At 39.8% G+C, this 22,919-nt stretch overlaps 1 pseudogene; it reads right to left on the bottom strand.

Moving 5' to 3' along the window:
• Window positions 1-490: 490 nt before the first annotated feature.
• Window positions 491-1,840, bottom strand: Hdac2-ps1 (histone deacetylase 2, pseudogene 1; annotated as a pseudogene).
• Window positions 1,841-22,919: the final 21,079 nt, after the last annotated feature.

Here is a 22,919-nt window from a genome sequence, read left to right as displayed (position 1 = left end):
GTTTTCTATATCCAGGGTTGTCTCCCTTTGTGCTTTATTAATGCTTCTATTTCCTTTTTTAAATTCCTTCACCTGTTTGATTGTGTTTTCCTGTAATTCTTTCAGGGATTTTTGTGTGTCCTCTTTATAGGCTTCTGCCTGTTTATTTGTGTTTTTTTTTTAAGTACAATTTTTTAATAAAGATAATTACAAAAGATGGAAAAATCAGCTCAGAAAGGCCAATTGTTTCTTTAATAGATCCGTTTTTTTTGACGTAATAACACATCAATTTAAATACAATCACATAGAGCATGGTGGAAAAAAATTTGCTTCATAATTAGTAAAACTCAGAATAAAACTTGCCAAGGAAAACCAAAAACAAGCCATTTTGAAAATAAATACAGTCCATGCCAAAACAGTATAAAATGAAGCCAAACTTCCTCAAACAGTGAAGGTTTCTTATACCAGAATTGTCTCACTTTTCGACGTTCCTAAGTTTGGGGAGTCAAATTCAACGGTTGCTGAGTTGTTCTGATTTGGCTCCTTTGGTGTCTGTTTTCTCACTACTATTGTCCTTGGATTTGTCTTCTTCCTTAACATCTGTCTTCTTGTCCTCTGTCTCCTTCTTGTCTTCTTCAATCCTAGCTTTTTTGGCTCCCTTCGTATGATCAGTGACATTCCTACGACCTCCTTCACCTTCATCCTCAGAATCTGAGAATCTTCATCACAAGCTATCCACTTGTCTGATGCTCGAATAGAAAGTCTCTTGTCAGGGTTTTCTCCATCCTCATCACCACTGTCTTCATGAACAGCATCTTCTGGAATAGCTTGCATTTGAATACCAGGCACATGTGGTAACATTCGTAGATTTTCAAATAAATGCTGTTTTAGCAACTGCAGTCTCATACGTCCAACATCGAGCAACAATCCGGATTGTGTAGCCACCTCCGCCAAGCATCAGCAACAGCAAGTTAAAAGTTTTTACTACTTCTACATATTTAGCATGACCTTTGACAGTTAGGTTGAAACAGCCGAGCCTGTCCCCAGAGAGGGAGTCTGTGCCACACCGTGGCACCACTGCGCTAGGCTGGTACATCTCCATCACTTTTGAGATTATAGGCTTAAAGATTTGTCCATATGACCCGTCATCTACACCGTCTCTCATGGGAAAATTGACAGCGTAGTACTTTACTTTTCCAGCACCAATATCCCTCAAGTCTGTTCTAGGAAAGTATTCTCTGTATTTATGGAATGAGACGGTCATCACGCGATCTGTTGTATAAAAAGCTTCCTCAACACCATCACCATGGTGGATATCTATGTCAATATATAAGACTCTCTGATGATATTTTAGTAATTCGATGATAGCAAGCACAATATCATTAACATAGCAGAATCCTGATGCTTCTGATTTCTTGGTGTGATGCAATCCTCCAGCCCAGTTGACAGCCATATCAGTTTGTTACCAGTTTAGCTTCACAGCCCCAGCAGCTGAGCCACTGGTGGAGAGCTGACAGAACTCAAAGAGTCCATCGAACACTGGACAATCTTCTCCGACATTAAATCTCTGCATCTGCTTACTATACTCTGACATGTTATCTGGCCTTATTGATCGTAGAAACTTGATATACTCATCACTGTGGTATTTTGTCATTTCTTCAGCAGTGGCTTTATGAGGCCTTTATATTTCCATTTTTTGGTATAAACCATAATTCAGCAGCAAGTTATGAGTCATCTGGATTCTATGGGGCTTCATGGGATGACCCTGGCCGCAATAATAATTCCTGATATCACTGTCATAATAGTAGCACACTTTCTTCTTGCTGCCTCCTTGACTGTACGGCATGGGCTCAGGCCGCTGCCTCCTGGCTGCGGCTCCTCCTCCTCTAGCTGCTCTTGCCCACCGTGGCCCAGCGGCCAGACAAGAGGACTGAGGGAGATGGCGGGCGCCATGGCCCTTGCAGCAAGGACAGCCCGGAGAGGGACGGCGAGCCTATTTGTGTTTTCTTGCATTTCTCTAAGGGATTTCTTTGTCTTTCTTGAATTCCTCCCTCATCATGATCAAATGTGATTTTATTTATTCATTTTTTTCTGCACACCAAAAACCACTCTTTATTTTGTTAAGTGTCTGTTCAACATTCTGTATGTTCAAATGCCTTGACTACACCCTCTATACTGTTTCCTCTGTGAGCCTTATCTCTTAACATCACAATATTAAACATTAAGTACTTTCAGTGGGTAAGGGACATCATAGTGCATGACTATAACAGAATTCTTGTGGCCATTCTCTAATTGTTGGATGTTATCTTTTTTCCCATTGTCTTACTATTTTAGATCATTCCATAAGGAATAGCCACATATAAACCGCATTTAAAGTATGTCTATTTCCTTTGCATAGGATGAAGATATCAATTCTAACAGGTTACTGCACTGTTAGATTGTTTCAAGAAGAGTATTAGTGCATTCATTGCCTTCAACAGGAGTCTGCCTGTGCACCATCTTCCTTCCTTCTTTCCTTCCTTCCTTTCTTCTTCCCTTCTTTCCTTCCTTCCTTCCTTCCTTCCTTCTCTCCTTTCTTCCCTCTCTTGCTTCCTCCCTCCTTCCTTTCTTCCTTCCTTTCATCCTTCCTTATGCCTTTTCTTTTCTTTCACAAGAGCCATCACTGAAGGATAGATGTGAGCCCAAGAAGCTAAGTCTGATAGAGACAGCCAGACTCTCATTTCTGCCAGGTTCCCATAGTGACCTGGAGTATAATCTGAACCTAGCTCAGCAGGAGGAATGGATGGTGATGATGCTTCATCCTGTGCCTGAAAGGGATCCACAGAGCTCTGCATCCCAGGAGGTGCTCCCCTTTGAACAATCTCTATTTCCATTAGCCAACTCTGTGGGGATCATGGCTGCAAATGTGATTTTAAATGTAGATCTTGCTTTTCTGGTGTGTTTGGATACTCAGTGTTTGCTTTCATGGGAGAATTGGGCTCCGATGATGCCATATAGTCTTGGTTTCTGTTGCTTGGGTTCCTGCTCTTGCCTCATGCCATCAGGTTGTCTCTGGTGTTCCCTTGTTCTGCTATTTCTGACAGTGATTTGACCATCCTTTGGCCTGCGTGATCAGGAATGCTGTAGACCTGTTTTCCTGTTTTCTTTTAGCCAGTTATGGGAACAGAGTGTTCTGCTTTCAGGCATGTAGTCGTTCCTGTCTACCGGTCTTTTGCTGTTCCCGTGGGCATGTGTCCTGAGTCTACCAAGCAGGTCACTTGGAGCAGAAAAGTTGGTCTCACCTCTGGTCTCGGGCATGTAGTCACTCCTGGCTCTGGGTTTTAGCTCTCTATGATGGCAACAATCAGAAGAGCCCGCCCAGCCTTCTCTCGGCTCCTTGTGCACACGGGGCCCAGATGGCACTAGGTATTTTCCTCTAGAGTCAGAATTGTGGGCAGAGAGTAGTCTCCCCTGGCTTCCCAGGCATGTTTGTTCCTCTGAAGGTCTAGCTCTCCCTCCCACGGGATTTGGGTGCAGGGAGCTGCTTGACCAGGTCCTTTCAGATCCGGGCACAGTCTGGACCACAGTGTTCCTGCAGCTTGATTTACCCTATCTTCCTGTTCCCAGAGGCCCTATCCAGTTTCCTCTTGGGCCAGGGATGTAGGCAAGGGTGGGCAGTACTGACGGTCTCTCCTGCCCTGCAGTCTCAGGAGTGCCCACCTGTCTGGATGATGAGCTCTCTCTCCCATGTGGTTTGGGAGCCGGGAGCTGTGGGCCTGGATCAGTGAGGTTCGGGCCCCAGCTTGAAACCGGAAGTGTCCGGTCCCAGAGGAATTTTGCCTTTGCGTGTCCTGGTCCACCTGGCAGGTCACTTGGAGTAGAAAAGTTGGTGTTACCTCTTTTCTCTGGCCTGAAGTCACTCCTTGGAGCTGGGTCTCAGCTCTCTGTGAGGGCAGCAACCCATTTCACTCCTTCTTAATAGGGGGAACAAAAATTTTGATAGGAGGGGATATGGAGGCAAATTTGGAGCAGAGTCTGACATTATGGCCATTCAGAACCTGCCTCGTATGTGGCCCATATATATCCAGCCACCAAAACTATGTAAGACTGATGAAGCTAAACAGTCGAAGCTGAAAGGGACCCGATAGAGATCTCTCCTGAGAGACACAACCAGAGCATGTCAAATACAGCAGTCAATGCTAGCAGCAAACCACTGAACTGAGAATAGGATCCACTTCAGTGGAATTAGAGGAAGGATCGAAAGAGCTGAAGGGGCTTGCAACCACATAAGAACAACCATGCCAACCACCCAGAACTTTCAGGGACTAAACTACTATCCAAAGACTATTCATGGACTGACCCAGGGCTCCAACTGCATATGTAGCAGAGCATAGCCTTGTTGGGGCACCAGTGGAAAGGGAAGCCCTTGGTCCTGCCAAGGTTGGACCCCCCCAGAGTAGGGGATTGTTGGGTTGGGGGTGATAAGGGGCTGTGAATTGGGGGGAACAATTATGGGGAATGGGGAGGGGACGAGGTGCTTATGGACATAAAACCGGGAAAGAGTATAATATTTGAAATAAATGTAAATAAATAAATATATCCAATTAAAAAAAAAGAACAAAACAAAATGGTGCTCAAGGTTGGGTGTGGTGGCCCATACCATTGATCTCAGAGCTAAGAAAGACGTAAGTAAAATTTTGTGAGATCAATATCATGCCTGTTATACAGGTCATGAGACCTTCATTCCAATACAAATTGCCAGAAAAATAAAAATTTTCAGCTAATTTTTAACTTATACATGCTTGAGATTATTTAACATTGTTCTTATTGAAGAACAAAAATATTTCCCACAACAAATATCAAACACTGTTAATTATTATATGACAGAAATCAAACTCAATTCTCTTGATAAAAAATTCATACTCACCATTAGTGTGCTATAGTGAAGTATATTATAGAATGGGGTATTACAGTCCTCACATTTGGAAAGTAGATGAGAAGACAACAGAGTCAGATGTGGCCTAGGAGTAGGAGGCATAGATCATATATGTTGTTTAAGAAGACAAACCTCATCTTTTCTCTGATTTTGAACCCTGCATTTTTATTGATTCATAAAGCCATATGTGTGAGTGTGAGTGCACGTGTGTGTGTGTGTGTGTGTGTGTGTGTGTGTAGGGGCATATGTGTATGTCACATGGAAATACGTGGAAGACTAGGGATTGGAAGTATGGTAGTTGAAGGGAAAGGTGGTGACAGAAAGAAACAAGGGAATTGAAGATTGTCAAACTAGGTGATATACTTTTAATATATTTGTTGTATGAAATTCAACTTTATATAGTCAAATAAATAAAGTTAACCCAAAGGAAAATAAGGGAAATGGTCAGGAGTCCAAAAGTGAGGGAGAGCTCTGACAGCTGAGCTAAGTAAAAGCCAAGTTCTCTTCTGTATCTTCCAGTGGGAATATGGCAGAGGATCTTGATTTAGCCCATGGAGATTCATGTTGGAAGTTTTCATTCCAGAATATAAGATAATCAATTTGTTATGTTCAATACACAGAATTTAAGCTTGAGAAATTTATAAAAGACACATATTTTTTTTTTTTACTTCTTTTTGCCATAAGGACCTTCTGATGTAAAGAATCTGTTCATTGATTTTCTACCAAACTTTGCATCAGTTAGGCATAACAGCTGCAGGCAGAAGGGGAAGTGTAGGTTGAGGGATGTGTGTGCAGGCAGCTGGTTAGAATATCAGAGGAGGTTTGTGTATGAGGTTGAAACACTGTGGGAGGATTGTAGTTATACTGTAGACAGTAATAAACAGCCAGGTCTTCAGCCTGCATGTTGCTGATGGTGAGAGTGAAATCTGTTCCAGATCCACTGCCTGTGAAGCGATCAGGGACTCCAGTGTACCGGTTGGATGCCCCATAGATAAGCAGTTTAGGAGACTGCCCTGTTTTCTGTTGGTACCAGTCTACATTAGTACCCACATTCTGACTGGCCTTGCAGTTCATGGTGACCCTGTCTCCTACTGATATGAACATGGATGTGGGAGACTGAGTCATCACAGTGTTCCCATCTGCACCTGCAATCAGAAATAGGTAATGATTATACACTTATACACACAAAGAGTTCTTGATACAAACCTTGAAATTGAAAATGTCTTTTCTAATGATATTTTCTGCACACTATTAGCTTCCTATAGGAAATAGCTGTTGCTACAAAAATGAATTATTTTACGATAATGCAATACTTTTAAACATCTCACCAGACAACCAGAGCAGCAGGAATATGAAGACCCGAGTATATGACTCCATCCTGATGCCCATGCTGGTCTTATGCAATTCAGATATCACTGCAAAAGCCTGGTTTATAAAGCATGGGCAGTTGGGCTGGCCTTAGAGACCTATGCAAATTAGTCATCAAATAAGGAAGTAAATTGCCCAGATACAGGTGTTTGAGGGTATCCAGGTCTAATCAACAGCCAAAAGTACTATCTAAGATAGGAAGTAATCACTGGGAAGGAAATCAACATAGAAGCTCAAGGACCAACTTAGACCTTTCAAACCACAAGTGTTTATATGCTGTCATGACTGGCTTCCATTAAAAATCAATAGGTGAATTTCACAAAAATAATAGTAAAACTTCCTTTGACTCAATCCTAAGAAAACTATAAATCCTGTGTAACAACAACACAGTAAACAAGGAAAATAGAATAGAAGAAAGGAAGGAAAGAAGAGAAAGGGAAAGGGGAGGGAAGAAGAAAGAAAGAAGAAGATGGAGAACAGAAGGAATATTGAATTGAGGAAGTAAGAAAAATGTGGAGAGGAAAGAAGGAATGGAGAAAATGAAACAAGAAGAAATATTTTAAAAGAAAGCTGGATGCACATATTAGTGCTTAAAACCACTTGCTTCTCTTATAAAAGACTAAGGTTTGATTCTTTCCAAGCATTCACATGATGATTCTCAACCATTTATAATTCCAGTTAAGAGCACACATGGTACACATGTATACAAATATGCATACATACACACACACATAAATACATAAATGTCTGTATATATTCATTCAGTTTGGGATGTGAGCCCTGAGCTTCTCTCTAGCTATCAAGTCTTCCGCCTGCTGCCTTCTTTCTGCTTTCCAGGATTCTAACCCTCTGAAAGTCCAAAAAATCCTTACTTAGTTTCTCTTCTCATGGTGTTTATCACACCAATAGAAAAATAGTTAATAAAAAGGGATAATCCATCAGGGTATATTATACCTGGAAGATGATATACACACAGCATAAACAAGTATATGTTTTATACAATATTATCATGTCCTACTGTATCCATGAGTTTCAAAACCAGTTGGTCAGTTTGTTTTTACGGAACACATATATAGCATTAACTCACATATTGTTTACATGGGACCTTGGATTTCCCATTTATAAATATTAAATTTACTCATAATTATGAGATAAAAGCCTGGAAGGTAGAGACTATCCACACAAAATCATACTTCTTTAGTATGGTGTGAGATTTCTGGATTTTTACATTTGAGAATAGACAAGGAGAGTTCAGAGTGATATTTTACCCATGAGGATGAAGCAGGGGATTGACAAATGACTTAGAAACAAAACTATTGCATGTACCATCTCCTTTATGAATCTTAGATTTTAAGCATGATTATATAAATATAAATACAATTGTTGTGTGTATAAGGGAAACTAGGAGAGGGGAGAAAATTTAGGGGAAAAATGGAACAGAGAGAAATATGAGGGCAAGCAATGTATCTTAGGTAGGATTACTATTGTAATGATGAAGTATCCTGACCAAAGATGGAAGAATTTATTCTTCCTACACTACCAGATAACAATCCATCTCTGAGGGAAGTCAGAGCAGGAACTGAAACAAAGTAGGAACCCAGAGGTGGGAGCTGACCAGAAGACATGGAGCAGTGCTGCTTATTGGCTTCCCTCTGATGGCTTGCTCAGTGTGCTTTGTTGGTTTTGATGTTAGCCATTCTGACTGTTGTGAGTTGGAATCTCAGGAGTGTTCTGATTTGCATTTCCCTGATAACTAAGAATGATGTACATTTTTTAGGTCCTTCTCAGACACTCGATATTCCTCAACAGGGTTATTTGGCTCTCTGGAGTGTAGCTTCTTGGGTTCTTTGTATATATTGCATATTAGCCTTCTATCAGATGTAGGATTTTTAAGACCTTTTGCCAATCTGTTGGTTACCATTTAGTCCTAATGACAGTATCCTTTTCCTTACACAGCTTTTCAGTTTTATCAGGTCTCATTTGTAAATTCTTGATTTTTAGAGCATAAACCATTGGTGTTTTGTTCAGGAAATTTTCCCCAGTGCCCATGTGTTTGAGTTTTTTCCCAACTTTTCTTCTGTTAGTTTCAATGTATCGTGTTTCATGTGGAGGTCCTTGACACACTTGGGTGCATGCTTTCTTTTTTTAATTGGATGTATTTCTTTATTTACATTTCAAATGTTATTCTCTTTCCCAGTTTCCTGCCATAAGTCCTGCATCCCCTTTCCCACATAAGTGTTCCCACTCCAGATAGACCCCTACCCCTACCACCACCCCTTGACAGGAAATTTTTCCCAGTTTCCATGTGTTCAAGACTCTTCCCCACTTTTTCTTCTAATAGTTTGAGTATATCTGGTTTTATGTGGAGGTCCTTGATCCTCTTGGACTTAAGCTTTGTACATGGTGATAAGAATGGATCAATTTGCATTCTTCTACATGCTGACCTCCAGTTGAACCAGCACCATTTGTTGAAAATGGTATCATTTTTCCACTGGATTATTTTAACCCCTTTTCAAAAATCAAGTGACCATAGGTGTCTGGGTTCATTTCTTGGTGTTCAATTCTAATCCATTGATCTACCTGCCTCTCTCTGTACCAGTACCATACAGTTTTTTTCACTGTTGCCCTGTATTACAGCTTGGGAATGGTGATTCCCCAAGAAGTTCTTTTGTTGTTGCCATATTAATCCTGCCAATCCATGACCATGGGAGGTCTTTTCTTCTTCTGAGATCTTCTTCAATTTCTTCCTTCAGAGGCTTGAAGTTCTTGTCAGACAGATCTTTCACTTGCTTGGTTAGAGTCACACTGAGGTATTTTACATTATTTGGGACTATTGTGAAGGGTGTCAATTCCCTAATTTCTTTCTCAGCCTGTTTATCCTTTGAGTAGAGGAAGGCTACTGATTTGTTTGAGTTAATTTTATACCCAGCCACTTTGCTGAAGTTGTTTATCAGGCTCAGTATTTCTCTGGTGGAACTTTGGAGTCACCAAAATATACTATCATATCATCGGCAAATAGTGATATTTCACTTCTTCCCTTCCAATTCATATCCATTTGACCTCCATTTATTGTCTGATTGCTCAGGTTAGGATGTCCAGTACTATATTGAATAACTAGGGATAGATTGGGCAGCCTTGTTTACTCCCTGAATTATGTGGGATTGCTTCAAGTTTCTCTTCATTTAGTTTGATGTTGGCTACTGGTTTGCTGTATAATACCTCTGCTATATTTAGGTATTGGCCTTGAATTCCTGATCTTCCCAAGATTTTTAACATGAAGGAGTATTGAATTTTGTCAAATGCCTTCTCAGCATCTAATGAGATGATCAGGAGGTTTTTTCTTTGACTGTGTTGCATACTGGATTATGTTGCTGGATTTCCGTATATTGAACCATACTTGCAACCCTGGGGTGAAGCCTACTTGATCATGATGGATGATCATTTTGATGTGCTCTTGGATTCAGTTTGCAAGAATTTTATTGAGTATTTTTGCATTGATATTCCTCAGACAAATTGGTCTGAAGCGCTCTTTCTTTGTTGGGTCTTTGTGTGGTTTATGTATAAGCATAATTGTGGCTTCATAAAAGGAATTGGGTAGTGGTCCTTCTGTTTCCAAGTATGTTGTAGAATAGTTTAGACCATACGAGGTCTTTAATGAAGGTCTGATAGAATTCTGCTTTAAACCTATCTGGTCCTGGGCTTTTATTTTTTGGGAGACATTTTTTTAAAGGAAGAAGGTTTTATTTTGGATTACATTTTAAAAAGGAATGACTGTCATACTGGGGGAAGCATGGTAGGAGGCAGGAATGCAGCTGATCCCATTGTGTCTGTAGTTAGGATGCAGCAAAGTGATTGGAAAAGAAGCTAGACTAACAAACTTCAAAATCCCACCTTCAGTAACTCATTTCCTCCAGCAAGGCTCTACATCTGAAAGGTTTCAGAAGCTTCAGAATAGTGCCACCAGCTGGGAACCAATTTTGCAAACACACGGAACTATTTAACATCCAACTCACAACAGCTATAATCTAGTTAATCGCATTTCTTTCTTATACAACTCCTGACCAGAGATTTGACATCATTCCTGACTCCCACTCTACTGTTTTTCCCAGAAAATCAGAATGCTCTAGAAGCCATGCAAGATAGGCAAAATGGAAAATTCCTCTTTATCCATCACTTTCTCTTGCTTTATAGCTAGATATCTATAACCTCTCAGTACATAGAAATAGATAGACAACAAAGGAAATATAAATCTATAAATGAAAGATGTACAAAATATTGTATCACATAAAGAGATCAATGTAAAATGAACAATTATTTCCTCTATAAGTAGTGTAGAAAAGTAAACTAAACACAGTTGAAATTCTCATTCAACAATGGCTTGGTAGAGAGCTGAAGATCTTCTAATATATGTGTGTGTGCAATAGTTAAAGGAAGTTCCTGTTAACAAGTGCTACATCTACTAGTGAGGTGAGTGGTGACTGTTGATGTGTCATTTGTATTTGTATGAAGAGATCTGGACTTGATTTGTGGAGTTCTCAAAATATTTGAGGATACAGAGATAGTGTAGTTTGTGTTTGAAAATGTGCCTAAAACCAGTAGTAGAAAAAGACATGCTTTCCTATACATCCATCGTAGACTCCTTGCTACTTGATCACAATACAAAAATAGTCGCAGCACATCTGTGAGTGTCTTAATGTGGAAGAAAGTGGTTATTCTATTGTCAGGCTTGATTGCAACAGCCTAAACCCTCAAAGTCATGACCATTGGAAAACCACAGCAACAGAGCAGCAACAATGTGAATCTAAGACATGCGAATTAGAACATCCTACACAGAAAACGCTCCTGAAGTCAAGGAAATTCCAATGTCACAAATCAAGTTACACCCCCCCCCCATTCTCCCCCATCATTAAACACATCAAACCCCTTTTCCCATTGCATTCATCTGTACCTATACCTATCTGTGGCTTACGAATACTGGATATGAGCAAATATTTTTGAGCACAGTTGAGAGAGTTCTATGTTTTAAAACCTTTGGAGTTTAATTTCTGCACCAGACACCAAGAGCTCTTCCTTGCAAGCATCTCATCCTTCTTGTTTTTCACACGATCTCATCCCTGTTATGAGATCCTGCCTGTTATGATAAAACAGCATAGACTTGTTCCCTTATAAACATTGATCAAAGTTCCAGAGTCTGAGAAGTCCAAGAAAGATCAAGTTGCTGACTGATTTTTCTTTGTCAAAGTTTGTTTCTTAATTCTTTGCAGCTCTTATCTGTCTGACTTTCCATGCAGAAGAGTGGGAGGTGCTCTAGAAGCCTTTAGGTTGTAAACACTCGTCATTCAAAAACAGTATTCACTCACCTAATTACCCCCCCAGGGAACTGTACCTTCATACCCTATCTCTTTAGAGATTACGGCACACCTCAGAGCTTGAGTGGCATCCCTACTCTTTGGGAAAGAAAAACATTTGGTGTCATTTCCCATCTACATAATCAATATCATATCAACAACTTGAAATATGGCTTTGGGCAAGAAGAGTTCAATTTGAAATGCTGAGTCCAAACCCAAGTTCAGTGTTAATAAAAGATGGGAAAGAAACGTCTGGGTGAGGTTCCTGTGAATTTAATGTAGTTAAATTCTTCTAAATATATTTGATCTATGATGATGTTCTTTTTTCTAGATAATTAAGGGAATCACTCATAATAAGTGAATCCTTGTTACAGAAATGGGGAGGATTCATTTATCTTTGAGAGTCTTATGGTCTGGCTAGGGCAATAGCTACTGTCTCTTGTTGACCTTACTTATATACCAAGTCCATGGCTGAAATACATTAGAAGAGTTGCACCTGAGATTAAAACCAGTTGGTATTTTTTTAAAAAATGGATTTGTTCTAAGTAGTTCAGTTTCTATGAATAAGAAAGTACATTTTGTTCTTGTCCCTCAATTTCTCTGTGTGTACTTTGTTGACATGTGTTCTATTTTTAGGCAGAAATATGTGAATCTCTGTCTCACCCTTAGACTATTTAGAAATCAAAGTTGAATTAAATATATACAGGGCTTCTGAAAGTCCATGAGGACTTCAGAAATATTGCATATTAAGCCCTACCCCAAGATTAGAGCATTATGCACATTTGACTACTAATTATCTAGTATATTTCTTTTTTCTCCATTTTTATTAACTTGGGTATTATTTATTTACATTTCAATTGTTATTCCCTTTCCTGGTTTCTGGGCAAACATCCCCCTAATCCCTCTCCTTCCCCTTCTATATGGGTGTTCCTCTCCCCATCCTCCCCCCATTACCACCCTCCTCCCAACAATCCTGTTCACTGGGGGTTCAGTCTTGGCAGGACGAAGGGCTTCCCCTTCCACTGGTGTTCTTACTAGGATATTCATTGCTACCTATGAGGTTGGAGCCCAGGGTCAGTCCATGTATAGTTTTTGGGTAGTGGCTTAGTCTCTGGAAGCTCTGGTTGGTTGACATTGTTATTCATATGGGGTCTCAAGCACCTTCAAGCTCTTTCAGTCTTTTCTCTGATTTCTTCAACGGGGGTCCCGTTCTCAGTTCAGTGGTTTGCTGCTGGCATTCGCCTCTGTATTTGCTGTATTCTGGCTGTGTCTCTCAGGAGAGATCTACATCCGGTTCCTGTCTGCCTGCACTTCTTTGCTTCATCCATCTTATCTAGTTTGGTGGCTGTAAATGTATGGGCCACATGTGGGGCATGCTCTGAATGGGTGTTCCTTCAGCCTCTGTTCTAAATTTTGCCTTGGTTGGGGGACTTTTAATGACTGTTTCTATTTCTTTAGGATTAATGGGATTGTTTAGTTTATCTGATCCTGATTTAAATTAGGTACTTGTATCTGTCTAGAAAATTGTCCATTTCATCCAGATTTTCCAGTTTTTTAAAACATATTGTTTTGTAGTAGAATTTTCTGAATTTCCTAAGATTCTGTTGTTATGTTTCCCTTTTCTTTTCTATTTGCTTAATTTGGACAATCTCTATGCATTCTGGTTAGTCTGGCTAAGGGTATACATATTTTGTTGGTTTCATTGATTCTTTGTATAGTATTTTTTTTGTTTGTTTTTACTTGGTTGATTTCAGCACTGACATTGATTATTTCCTGCCTTCTACTCCTCTTGGGTGCATTTGCTTCTTTTTCTTCTAGAGATTTTAGGTGTGCTGTCAAGGTACTAATATATGCTTTCTCCTGTTTATTTGTAGTCACTCAGAGCTCTGAGTTTTCCTCTTAGCACTACTTTTATTGTGTCCCATAAGTTTGGGTATGTTGTACCATCATTTTCGCTAAATTCTAAAAAGTCTTTAATTTCTTTTTTTCTTCCTTGACCAAGTTTATCATTGAGTGTTGTTCAGCTTCCATAGACATGTGGGCTTTCTGTCATTATTGTTTTTATTGAAGACCAGCCTTAGTCCAGGATGATCAGATAGGATGCATGGGATTATTACAACATTTCTGTATCTCTTGGGGCATGTTTTTTTGACAGAATATATGGTTGATTTTGGAGAAGGTACCATGAAATGGTGTTAAGAAGGTATATCCTTTTGTTTTAGGATGAAATAGTCTATAAATATCTTTTAAGTTCATTTGGTTCATAACTTCTGTTAGTTTCTCTATGTCTCTGTTTAATTTCTCTTTCCATGATCTGTCCATTGATGAGAGTGGGGTGTTGAAATCTCCTACTATTATCGTGTGAGGTACAGTGTGTGCTTTGACCTTTAGTAAGGTTTCTTTTATGAATGTAGGTGCCCTTTCATTTAGGATTGAGAGTTTATCTTGGTTGATTTTTCCATTGATGAGTGTGAAGTATTATTCTTCATTATCTTTTTTTTTATAACTTTTGGTTGAAAGTTGATTTTATTCAATATTAGAATGGAAACTTCAGCTTGTTTCTTTGGACCATTTGCCTGGAAAACTATTTTCCAGCCTTTTACTCTAAGGTAGTGTCTGTCTTTGTCACTGAGGTGTGATTCCTGCATGCAGCAAAATGCTGGGTCCTCTCTATATATCCAGTCTGTTAAGCTATGCTTTTTTATTGGGGAATTGAGTCCAGTGATATTAAGAGATATCAAGGAATAGTGATTGTTTTTTCTTATTTTTTAAAAGATTTATTCATTTATTATATATAAGTACAGTGTAACTTTCTTCAGATACACCAGAAGAGGGCATTGGATCTCTTTACAGATGGTTGTGAGCCACATGTGGTTGATGGGAATTGAACTCAGGACCTCTGGAAAAGCAGTCAGGTGCTCTTAACTGCTGAGCCATCTCTCCAGTCCTCTCCTATTATTTTTATTGTTAGAGGTGGAATTATGTTTGTGTGTCTTTCTCCTTTTCATTTCATTTCATTTCATTAATTTATTGCTTTTTCTAGAGTGTAGTTTCCCTCTGTGTGTTGGAGTTTTCCATCTATTATCCTTTGTATGGCTGGATTTGTAGAAAGGTATTGTGTAAATTGGTTTTATCATAGAATATCTTGGTTTCTCCATCTATGTTAATTGAGAGTTTTGGTGAATATAGTAGCCTGGGCCGGCATTTGTGTTCTTTTATGGTCTGTATGACATCAGCTTAGGATCTTCTGGCTCTCATAGTCTCTGATGAAAAGTCTGGTGTAATTCTGATAGGTCTACCTTATATGTTACTTGACATTTCCCCTTTACTACTTTTAATATTCTTTTTTTTTTCTGAGCATTCGTTGTTTTGACTATTATGTGACAGGAAGAATTTTACTTCTGGTCCAATCTATTTTGAGTTTTATAGACTTCCTGTATGTTTATGGGCATCTCTTCCTTTAGGTTAGTGAAATTTTTTTCTATAATTTTGTTGAAGGTATTTATTGGCCCCCGAAGTTGGAAATCTTTGCTCTCTTCTATACCTATTGTCCTTAGGTTTGATCTTGACCTTGTCTCCTGAATTTTCTGGATATTTTGGGTTAGGAGCTTTTTGCATTTTACATTATCTTTGATGGTTGTGTTAATAGTTCTATGGTATCTTCTGCTCCCGAGATTCTTCTTCTACCTCTTGTATTCTGTTGGTGATGGTTGCATTTATGACTCCTGATCTCTTTCCTAGGTTTTCCATCTCCTTGGTTGTCTCCCTTTATGCTTTCTTTATTGTTTTTATTTCCATTTTTTTAATCCTGGATTGTTTTGTTCAATTACTTCACCTGTTTGTTTGGGTTTTCCTATAATTCTTTAAGGAATTTTTGTGGTTCCTCTTTAATTGCTTCTACTTGTTTATCTGTGTTGTGCTGAATGTCTTTAAGGGAGTTATTTATGTCCTTCCTATGGTCCTCTATCATCATTGTGAGATGTGATATTAAATCCAATTATTGATTTTCCAGTGTTTACATATCCAGTATTTCTTTGGTGAAAGAACTGAGCTCTGATGATGGCAAATAGTCTTGGTTTCTGTTGATTAGTTTCTTCTGCTTGCCTTTCTCTATCAGGTTGTATCTTGTTAGCTTGTCTTGCTGTCTCTGACAGTGGAGTGACCCTCCTGTAAGCCTGTGTGTCAACACTCCTGTAGACCTATTTTCTTTCAGTTCAGTCTGGAAACAGAGTCCTGTTCTTAGATTTGTGTGTCCTAAATTTTCCAGACCGGTTGCTTGGAGGAGGAGAGCTGGTCTTACCTCTGCTCTCAGGTGTGTCAGAGCTTCAGGCGGCTGGCTTTTGGCTCTTAGTGCAGGCAGAATCCAGAAGGTTCCTGGTGCTGACTGCTTCTAGGTTCCCATATATAGTGGGCACTAGATAGATTCCTCTTGGACCAGGAATGTGAGCAGAAGTGGCAGTCTCCCCTGAGCTCTCAGGATTGTCCAAACATATGAGAATCTAACTCTCTCCCCCATGAGATTTGGGTACCGGTTCAGTTCAGATCCAGGTGCAGGCAGAAACCAGAAGCGAAACGAACATTCTTTTTTTTTTTAAATTTTTTTTTTATTAACTTGAGTATTTCTTATTTACATTTTGAATGTTATTCCCTTTCCCGGTTTCTGGGCAAACATCCCCCTAATCCCTCCCCCTCCCCTTCTTTATGGGTGTTCCCCTCCCCACCCTCCCCCCATTGCTGCCCTCCCCCCAACAATCACGTTCACTGGGGGTTCAGTCTTAGCAGGACCCAGGGTATCCCTTCCACTGGTGCTCTTACTAGGATATTCATTACTACCTATGAGGTCAGAGTCCAGGGTCAGTCCATGTATAGTCTTTAGGTAGTGGCTTAGTCCCTGGAAGCTCTGGTTGCTTGGCATTGTTGTACATATGGGGTCTCGAGCCCCTTCAAGCTCTTCCAGTTCTTTCTCTGATTCCTTCATCGGGGGTCCTATTCTCAGTTCAGTGGTTTGCTGCTGGCATACGCCTCTGTATTTGCTGTATTCTGGCTGTGTCTCTCAGGAGCGATCTACATCCGGCTCCTGTTGGCCTGCAATTCTTTGCTTCATCCATCTTGTCTAATTGAATGGCTGTATATGTATGGACCACATGTGGGGCAGGCTCTGAATGGGTGTTCCTTCTGTCTCTGTTTTAATCTTTGCCTCTCTATTCCCTGCCAAGGGTATTCTTGTTCCCCTTTTAAAGAAGGAGTGAAGCATTCACATTTTGATCATCCGTCTTGAGTTTCATTTGTTCTAGGCATCTAGGGTAATTCAAGCATTTGGGCTAATAGCCACTTATCAATAAGTGCATACAATGTGTGTTTTTCTGTGATTGGGTTACCTCACTCAGGATGATATTTTCCAGTTCCAACCATTTGTCTATGAATTTCATAAAGGCATTGTTTTTGATAGCTGAGTAATATTCCATTGTGTAGATGTACCACATTTTCTGTATCCATTCCTCTGTTGAAGGGCATCTGGGTTCTTTCCAGCTTCTGGCTAATATAAATAAGGCTGCTATGAACATAGTGGAGCACGTGTCTTTTTTATATGTTGGGGCATCTTGTGGGTATATGCCCAAGAGAGGTATAGCTGGGTCCTCAGGTAGTTCAATGTCCAATTTTCTGAGGAACTTCCAGACTGATTTCCAGAATGGTTGTACCAGTCTGCAATCCCACCCACAATGGAGGAATGTTCCTCTTTCTCCACATCCTCGCCAGCATTTGTTGTCACCTGAGTTTTTGATCTTAGCCATTCACACTGGTGTGAGGTGAAATCTCAGGGTTGTTTTGATATGCATTTCCCTTATGACTAAAGATGTTGAACGTTTCTTTAGGTGTTTCTCAGCTTTGGCATTCCTCAGCTGTGAATTCTTTGTTTAGTTCTGATCCCCATTTTTTAATAGGGTTATTTGTCTCCCTGCAGTCTGAGTTCTTGAGTTCTTTGTGTATTTTGGATATAAGCCCTCTATCTGTTGTAGACTTGGTAAAGATCTTTTCCCAATCTGTTGGTTGCCGCGAAACGAACATTCATAAATTGTTTCCAAACTCCTTGTTCTGTAAATGGACAGAAACATAAAAAATGAGAATATTTCATGTTAAGTCACCTTTAAAATCATACTAAAATGCATTCAAAAGTACTGAAAAATAATTATTTAATCTTGGCTCAAAGAACTAATGGCCACAAAAAAATTCAAGGACACATTAGTCCCTGACATGTCTCCAGGACTCACAAGTTTAGTTGAATGTGGCAAGATTCACTGATTTTTGGACAGTGGAACAACTGTTTGATTACCAGGCTGTATAAAGACAGAAAAGCTGCTGACTCAGACACAGTCTCACAGGCTGAACTCTAAAGCGTTGCAGGCTGAGTCACAGGAGGAGTCTACAACTGTGTTCACAGTATTACCTTGTTACATCTTCAGTCCAAATTCAGAAAACGTGGTACATATGCACAATGGAGTACTACTCAGCTATTAAAAACAACGATTTCATGAAATACATAGGCAAATGGATAGAATTAGAAAATGTCATCCTGCGTGAGGTAACCCAACCCCCCCCCTCTCTCTCTCTCTCACACACACACACACACACACACACACAGAAAACCAAAAACCAAAAAAACTTACTGATAAGTGGATACTAGCTCAAACTCTTGGATTATCCAAGATACAATCCACAGACCACATGAAGCTCACGAAGAAGGATGACCAAAGTGTCAATGCTTCAGTCCTTCTTAGAAGGGGGAACAAAAATATTTGTAGTAGGAGCGATGGAGAAAAAGTTTGGAGCAGAGACTGAAGCAATGGCTATTCAGAGCCTGCCCCACCTGGGGATCTAGCCTATATGCATACAGCTACCAAACCCAGTCACTATAGGGGATAGCAAGACCTGCATGTTCATAGGAGCCTGATATATCTGTCTCCTGAGAGGGTCTGCCAGAGCATGGCAAATACCAAGGTGGACTCTCACAGCCAACTATTGAACTGAGAACAGAGTCCCTATTAGAGGGTTAGAGAAAGGATTAAAGGAGCTAAATGGATTTGCAAGCCCATAAGAACAACAATACCAACCAACCATGATCTCCCAGGGACTAGCCACCATCCAGATGGTACACATGGACAGACCCATGGCTCCAGCTGCATATGTAACAGAAGATGGCCTTGCCAGACACCAATGGAGGGAGAAGCCTTGTTCTTGCCAAGGCTCAAACCCCCAGGGTAGAGGAATGTCAGGGAGTGGTGGTGGGAAAGGGAGGGTCGATGTGTCGGGGAATACCCTCATAGAAGTAGGGGTAGGGAAGATGGAATAGTGGGTTCATGGATGAGAAACCAGGGAAGGGGATAACATTTGAAATGTAAATAAATAAATAGGTAAATAGATATCCAATATCTTTTTTAAGAAACCAGGTTAGCTAAAACAATCCAGTACAATAAAAAAAACTTCTGGAGTTAGCACCATCCCTGCTTTCAAGCTGTACTACAGATTAATAGTAATAAAAATGGCATGGTATTGGCATAGAAACAGACAGGCTGATCAATCAAATCAAAGACCTAGAAATAAACCCAGACATGTATGCACAGTTGATTTTTAAGAAAGAAGTCAAAACACAATGGAAAAAGGAGAGCCTCTTCAACAAATAGTGCTGGTCAAACTGATTGTCTGCATGTAGAAGAATGTAAGTAGATCCACATCTACCACCCTGCAAAAAATTCAAGCTCAACTGTTGGGAGCGATGCCTTTGAAGCCCTCCATTGTTGATGTTATTATTATGGTTAGAATTAAGTATGACTGGGTTCATGGAAAATCCCCAGCCAGCTGTAGAAGACTAATACAAATCTGGTGGTCAAAATGAATAATAATAATAATAATAATATTAATAATGATAATAATAATAATAAACGTCAAAATACCCAATGCGATGACCTGTAACCTTTCTGAAAGACCAACATCCTGCTGACTAATAGATATGACAAACCTGTGACCTTTTTGACAACCTGTCAACATCAGCTTATTCCCTGACCACACGTGTGTCCTTGGCCTGCGTAAATGTTTTATACTTCCCCCCTCCGTTACCCATGTTATGGTATAAATTTAGCCTTGAGAAAAAATAGAATTGTCACCTTGATCAGACACTTGTCTTGGCGTCCTTCTTTGTGTCGCTTGTCCCCCATTCTCTTCCAGGTACCCCCGAACCCGTTGCTTACACTCAACTGGATCAAAGACCTCAACTTAAAGCAGATACAGTAAATCTAGTACAAGAGAAAGTAGGAAATAAAAAATCTTTTATTAGATATATTTCTTTACTTACATTTCAAATGTTATTCCCTTTCCTGGTTTCCTGTCGATAACCCCCCATCCTTCCCCCTCCCCCTTAGGAGTATTCCCCCAATACATTCCCCTTACTGCCCCCATATTCCCCTGCACTGGTGGTCCAACCTTGGCAGGACCAAGGGCTTCCGCTTCCACTATTGCTACATATGTAGTTGGAGCCCTGGGTCAGTCCATGTATACACTTTTAGTAGTGGTTTCGTTTCTGGAAGCTCTGGTTGGTTGGCATTATTGTTCTTATGGGGTTGCAAGCTCCTTCAACTCTTTCAAAACTTCCTCTAATTCCCCCCAAGAGGGTCCTGTTCTCAGTTCAGCAGTTTGCTGCTAGCATTGAACTCTGTATTGGAAATGCTCTTGATGTGTCTCTCAGGAGAGATCTCTATCCAGTCACTTTCAGCATGCATTTTTTAGCTTCATCAATCTTATCTAGTTTTGGTGGCTGTATATATATGGGCCACATGTGGGGCAGGCTCTGAATGGCCATTCCTTGAGTTGCTGCTCTAAACTTTGCTTCCATATCACCCTCCTATGGATATTTTTTCTTTTAAGAAGGAGTGGGAGCATCTGCATTTTGGTCATTCTTCTTCTTGAGCTTTCTGTGGTCTGTGGATTGCAACTTGGGTAATTTGAGCTTTTTGGCTAATATCCACTTACCAATGAGTGCATATCATGTGTGTTTTTTTCTATGATTGAGTTATGTCATTCAGGATGATATTTTCTAGTTCATTCCATTTGCCTATGAATTTCATGAGGTTTTTGATAGCTGAGTAGTATTCCATTGTGTAGATGTACCACATTTTTGAATCCATTCCTCTGTTGAAGGGCATCTGGGTTCTTTCCAGCTTCTGGCCATTATAAATAATGAACATAGCGGACATGTGTCTTTGTTGTATGTTGGAGCATATTTTGGGTATATGCCCAGGAGACGTATAGCTGGGTCCTCAGGTAGTTCAATGTCCAATTTTCTGAGGAACCTCCAGACTGATTTCCAGAGTGATTGTACCAGTTTGCAATCCCACCAACAATGGAGAAGAATTCCTCTTTCTCCACATCCTCACCAGAATCTGCTGTCACCTAAGATTCTGAATCTTATCCATTCTTACTGGTGTGAGGTGGAATCTCAGGGTTGTTTTGATTTGCATTTCCCTGATGACTAAGGATGTTGAACATTTCTTTAGGTGCTTTTTGGCCATTCGATACTCCTCACCTGAGAATGTTTTGTTTAGCTCTGTACCCAATTTTTAATAGGGTTATTTGGGTCTCTGGAGTTTATCTTCTTGAGTTCTTTGTATATTTTGGATATTATCCCTCTGTCAGATGTAGGATTCATAAAGATATTTTCCAGTTCTGTTAGTTGCAGTGGTGTCCAAATGACAGTGTCTTTTGACTTACAGAAGCTTTGCAGTTTTGTGAGATCTTAGAAGCATAAACCATTGGTGTTTTGTTCAGGAAATTTTCTCCAGTGCCCATGTGTTTGAGATTCTTCCCCACATTTTCTTCTATTAGTTTGAGTGTATCTGGTTTGTTGTGGTGGTCCTTGATCCACTTGGACTTAAGCTTTGTACATGGTGATAGGAATGGATCAATCTGCATTTTTCTACATGCTGACCTCCAGTTTAAGCAGCACTATTTGTTGAAAATGCTATCTTTCTTCCACTGGATGGTTCTAGCTCCTTTGTCAAAGATCAAGTGACCATAGGTGTGTGGGTTCATTTCTGGGTCTTCAATTCTTCCACTGCTCAACCTGCCTGTCTCTGTACCAATACCATACAATTTTTATGACTATTTCTCTGTAATACTGCTTGAAGTCCAGGATTGTGATTCCCCCAGAAGTTCTTTTACCGTTAAGTATAGTTTTCACTATCCTGGGTTTTTTGTTATTCCAAATGTATTTGCAAATTTCTTTTCCTGTCTCTATAAAGAAGTGAGTAGGAATTTTGATAGGGAGTTCATTGAATATGTAGATTGCTTTTGGCAAAATGGCCATCTTTACTATATTAATCCTGTGAATGCATGAACATGGATTTTCCATCTTCTGGGATTTTCCTCAATTTCTTTCCTCAGAGACTTGAAGTTCTTGTCATACAGATCTTTCACTTGCTTGGTTAAAGTCACTCATTTCCCTAATTTCTTTCTCAGCCTGTTTATCCTTTGAGTAGAAGAAGGCTACTAATTTGTTTGAGTTAATTTTATACCCTGACACTTTGCTGAAGTTGTTTATCAGGTTAAGTTGTTCTCTGGTGGAACTTTTGGGGTCACTTAAGTACACTATCATATCATCTGCAAGTAGTGATGTTTTGATTTTTTCACTTTCAGTTTGTATCCATTTGACCTCCTTTTACTGTCTGATTGCCCTGGCTAGGACTTTGAGTACTATATTGCATAAGTAGGGAGAGAGTGGGCAGCCTTGTCTAGTCCCTGATTTTAGTGGGATTGCTTCAAGTTTCTCTCCATTTAATTTGATGTTAGCTACTGGTTTGCTGTATATTGCTTTTACTATGTTTAGATATGGGCCTTGATTTCCTGTTCTTTCCAGGACTTTTATCTTGAAGGGGTGTTGAATTTTATCAAATGCTTTTTCAGCATCTAATGAAATGATCATGTGGTTCTTATCTTTCAGTTTGTTTATATAGTGGATTATATTGATGTATTTTTGTATCTTTATCCATCCTTGCATTCCTGTGATGAAGCCTACTTGATCATGATGGATTATTATTTTGATGTGTTTTTTGTTTTTGAATTCAGTTTGCAAGAATTTTTTTTTTTTTTGAGCTGGGGACCAAACCCAGGGCCTTGTGCTTGCTAGGCAAGCGCTCTACCACTGAGCTAAATCCCCAACCCCAGTTTGCAAGAATTTTATTGTGTATTTTTGCGTCAATATTCATAAGGGAAATTGGTTAGAAGTTCTCTTTCTTGGTTGGGTCTTAAACTCATTGGTACAG

The sequence above is a fragment of the Rattus norvegicus genome, chromosome 4, assembly GCF_036323735.1.
Source record: "Rattus norvegicus strain BN/NHsdMcwi chromosome 4, GRCr8, whole genome shotgun sequence".
Classification (NCBI taxonomy): Eukaryota; Metazoa; Chordata; class Mammalia; order Rodentia; family Muridae; genus Rattus; species Rattus norvegicus.
The sequence above is the reverse complement of the archived record's forward strand: the minus strand, read 5'-3'. Positions and strand labels throughout refer to the sequence as shown.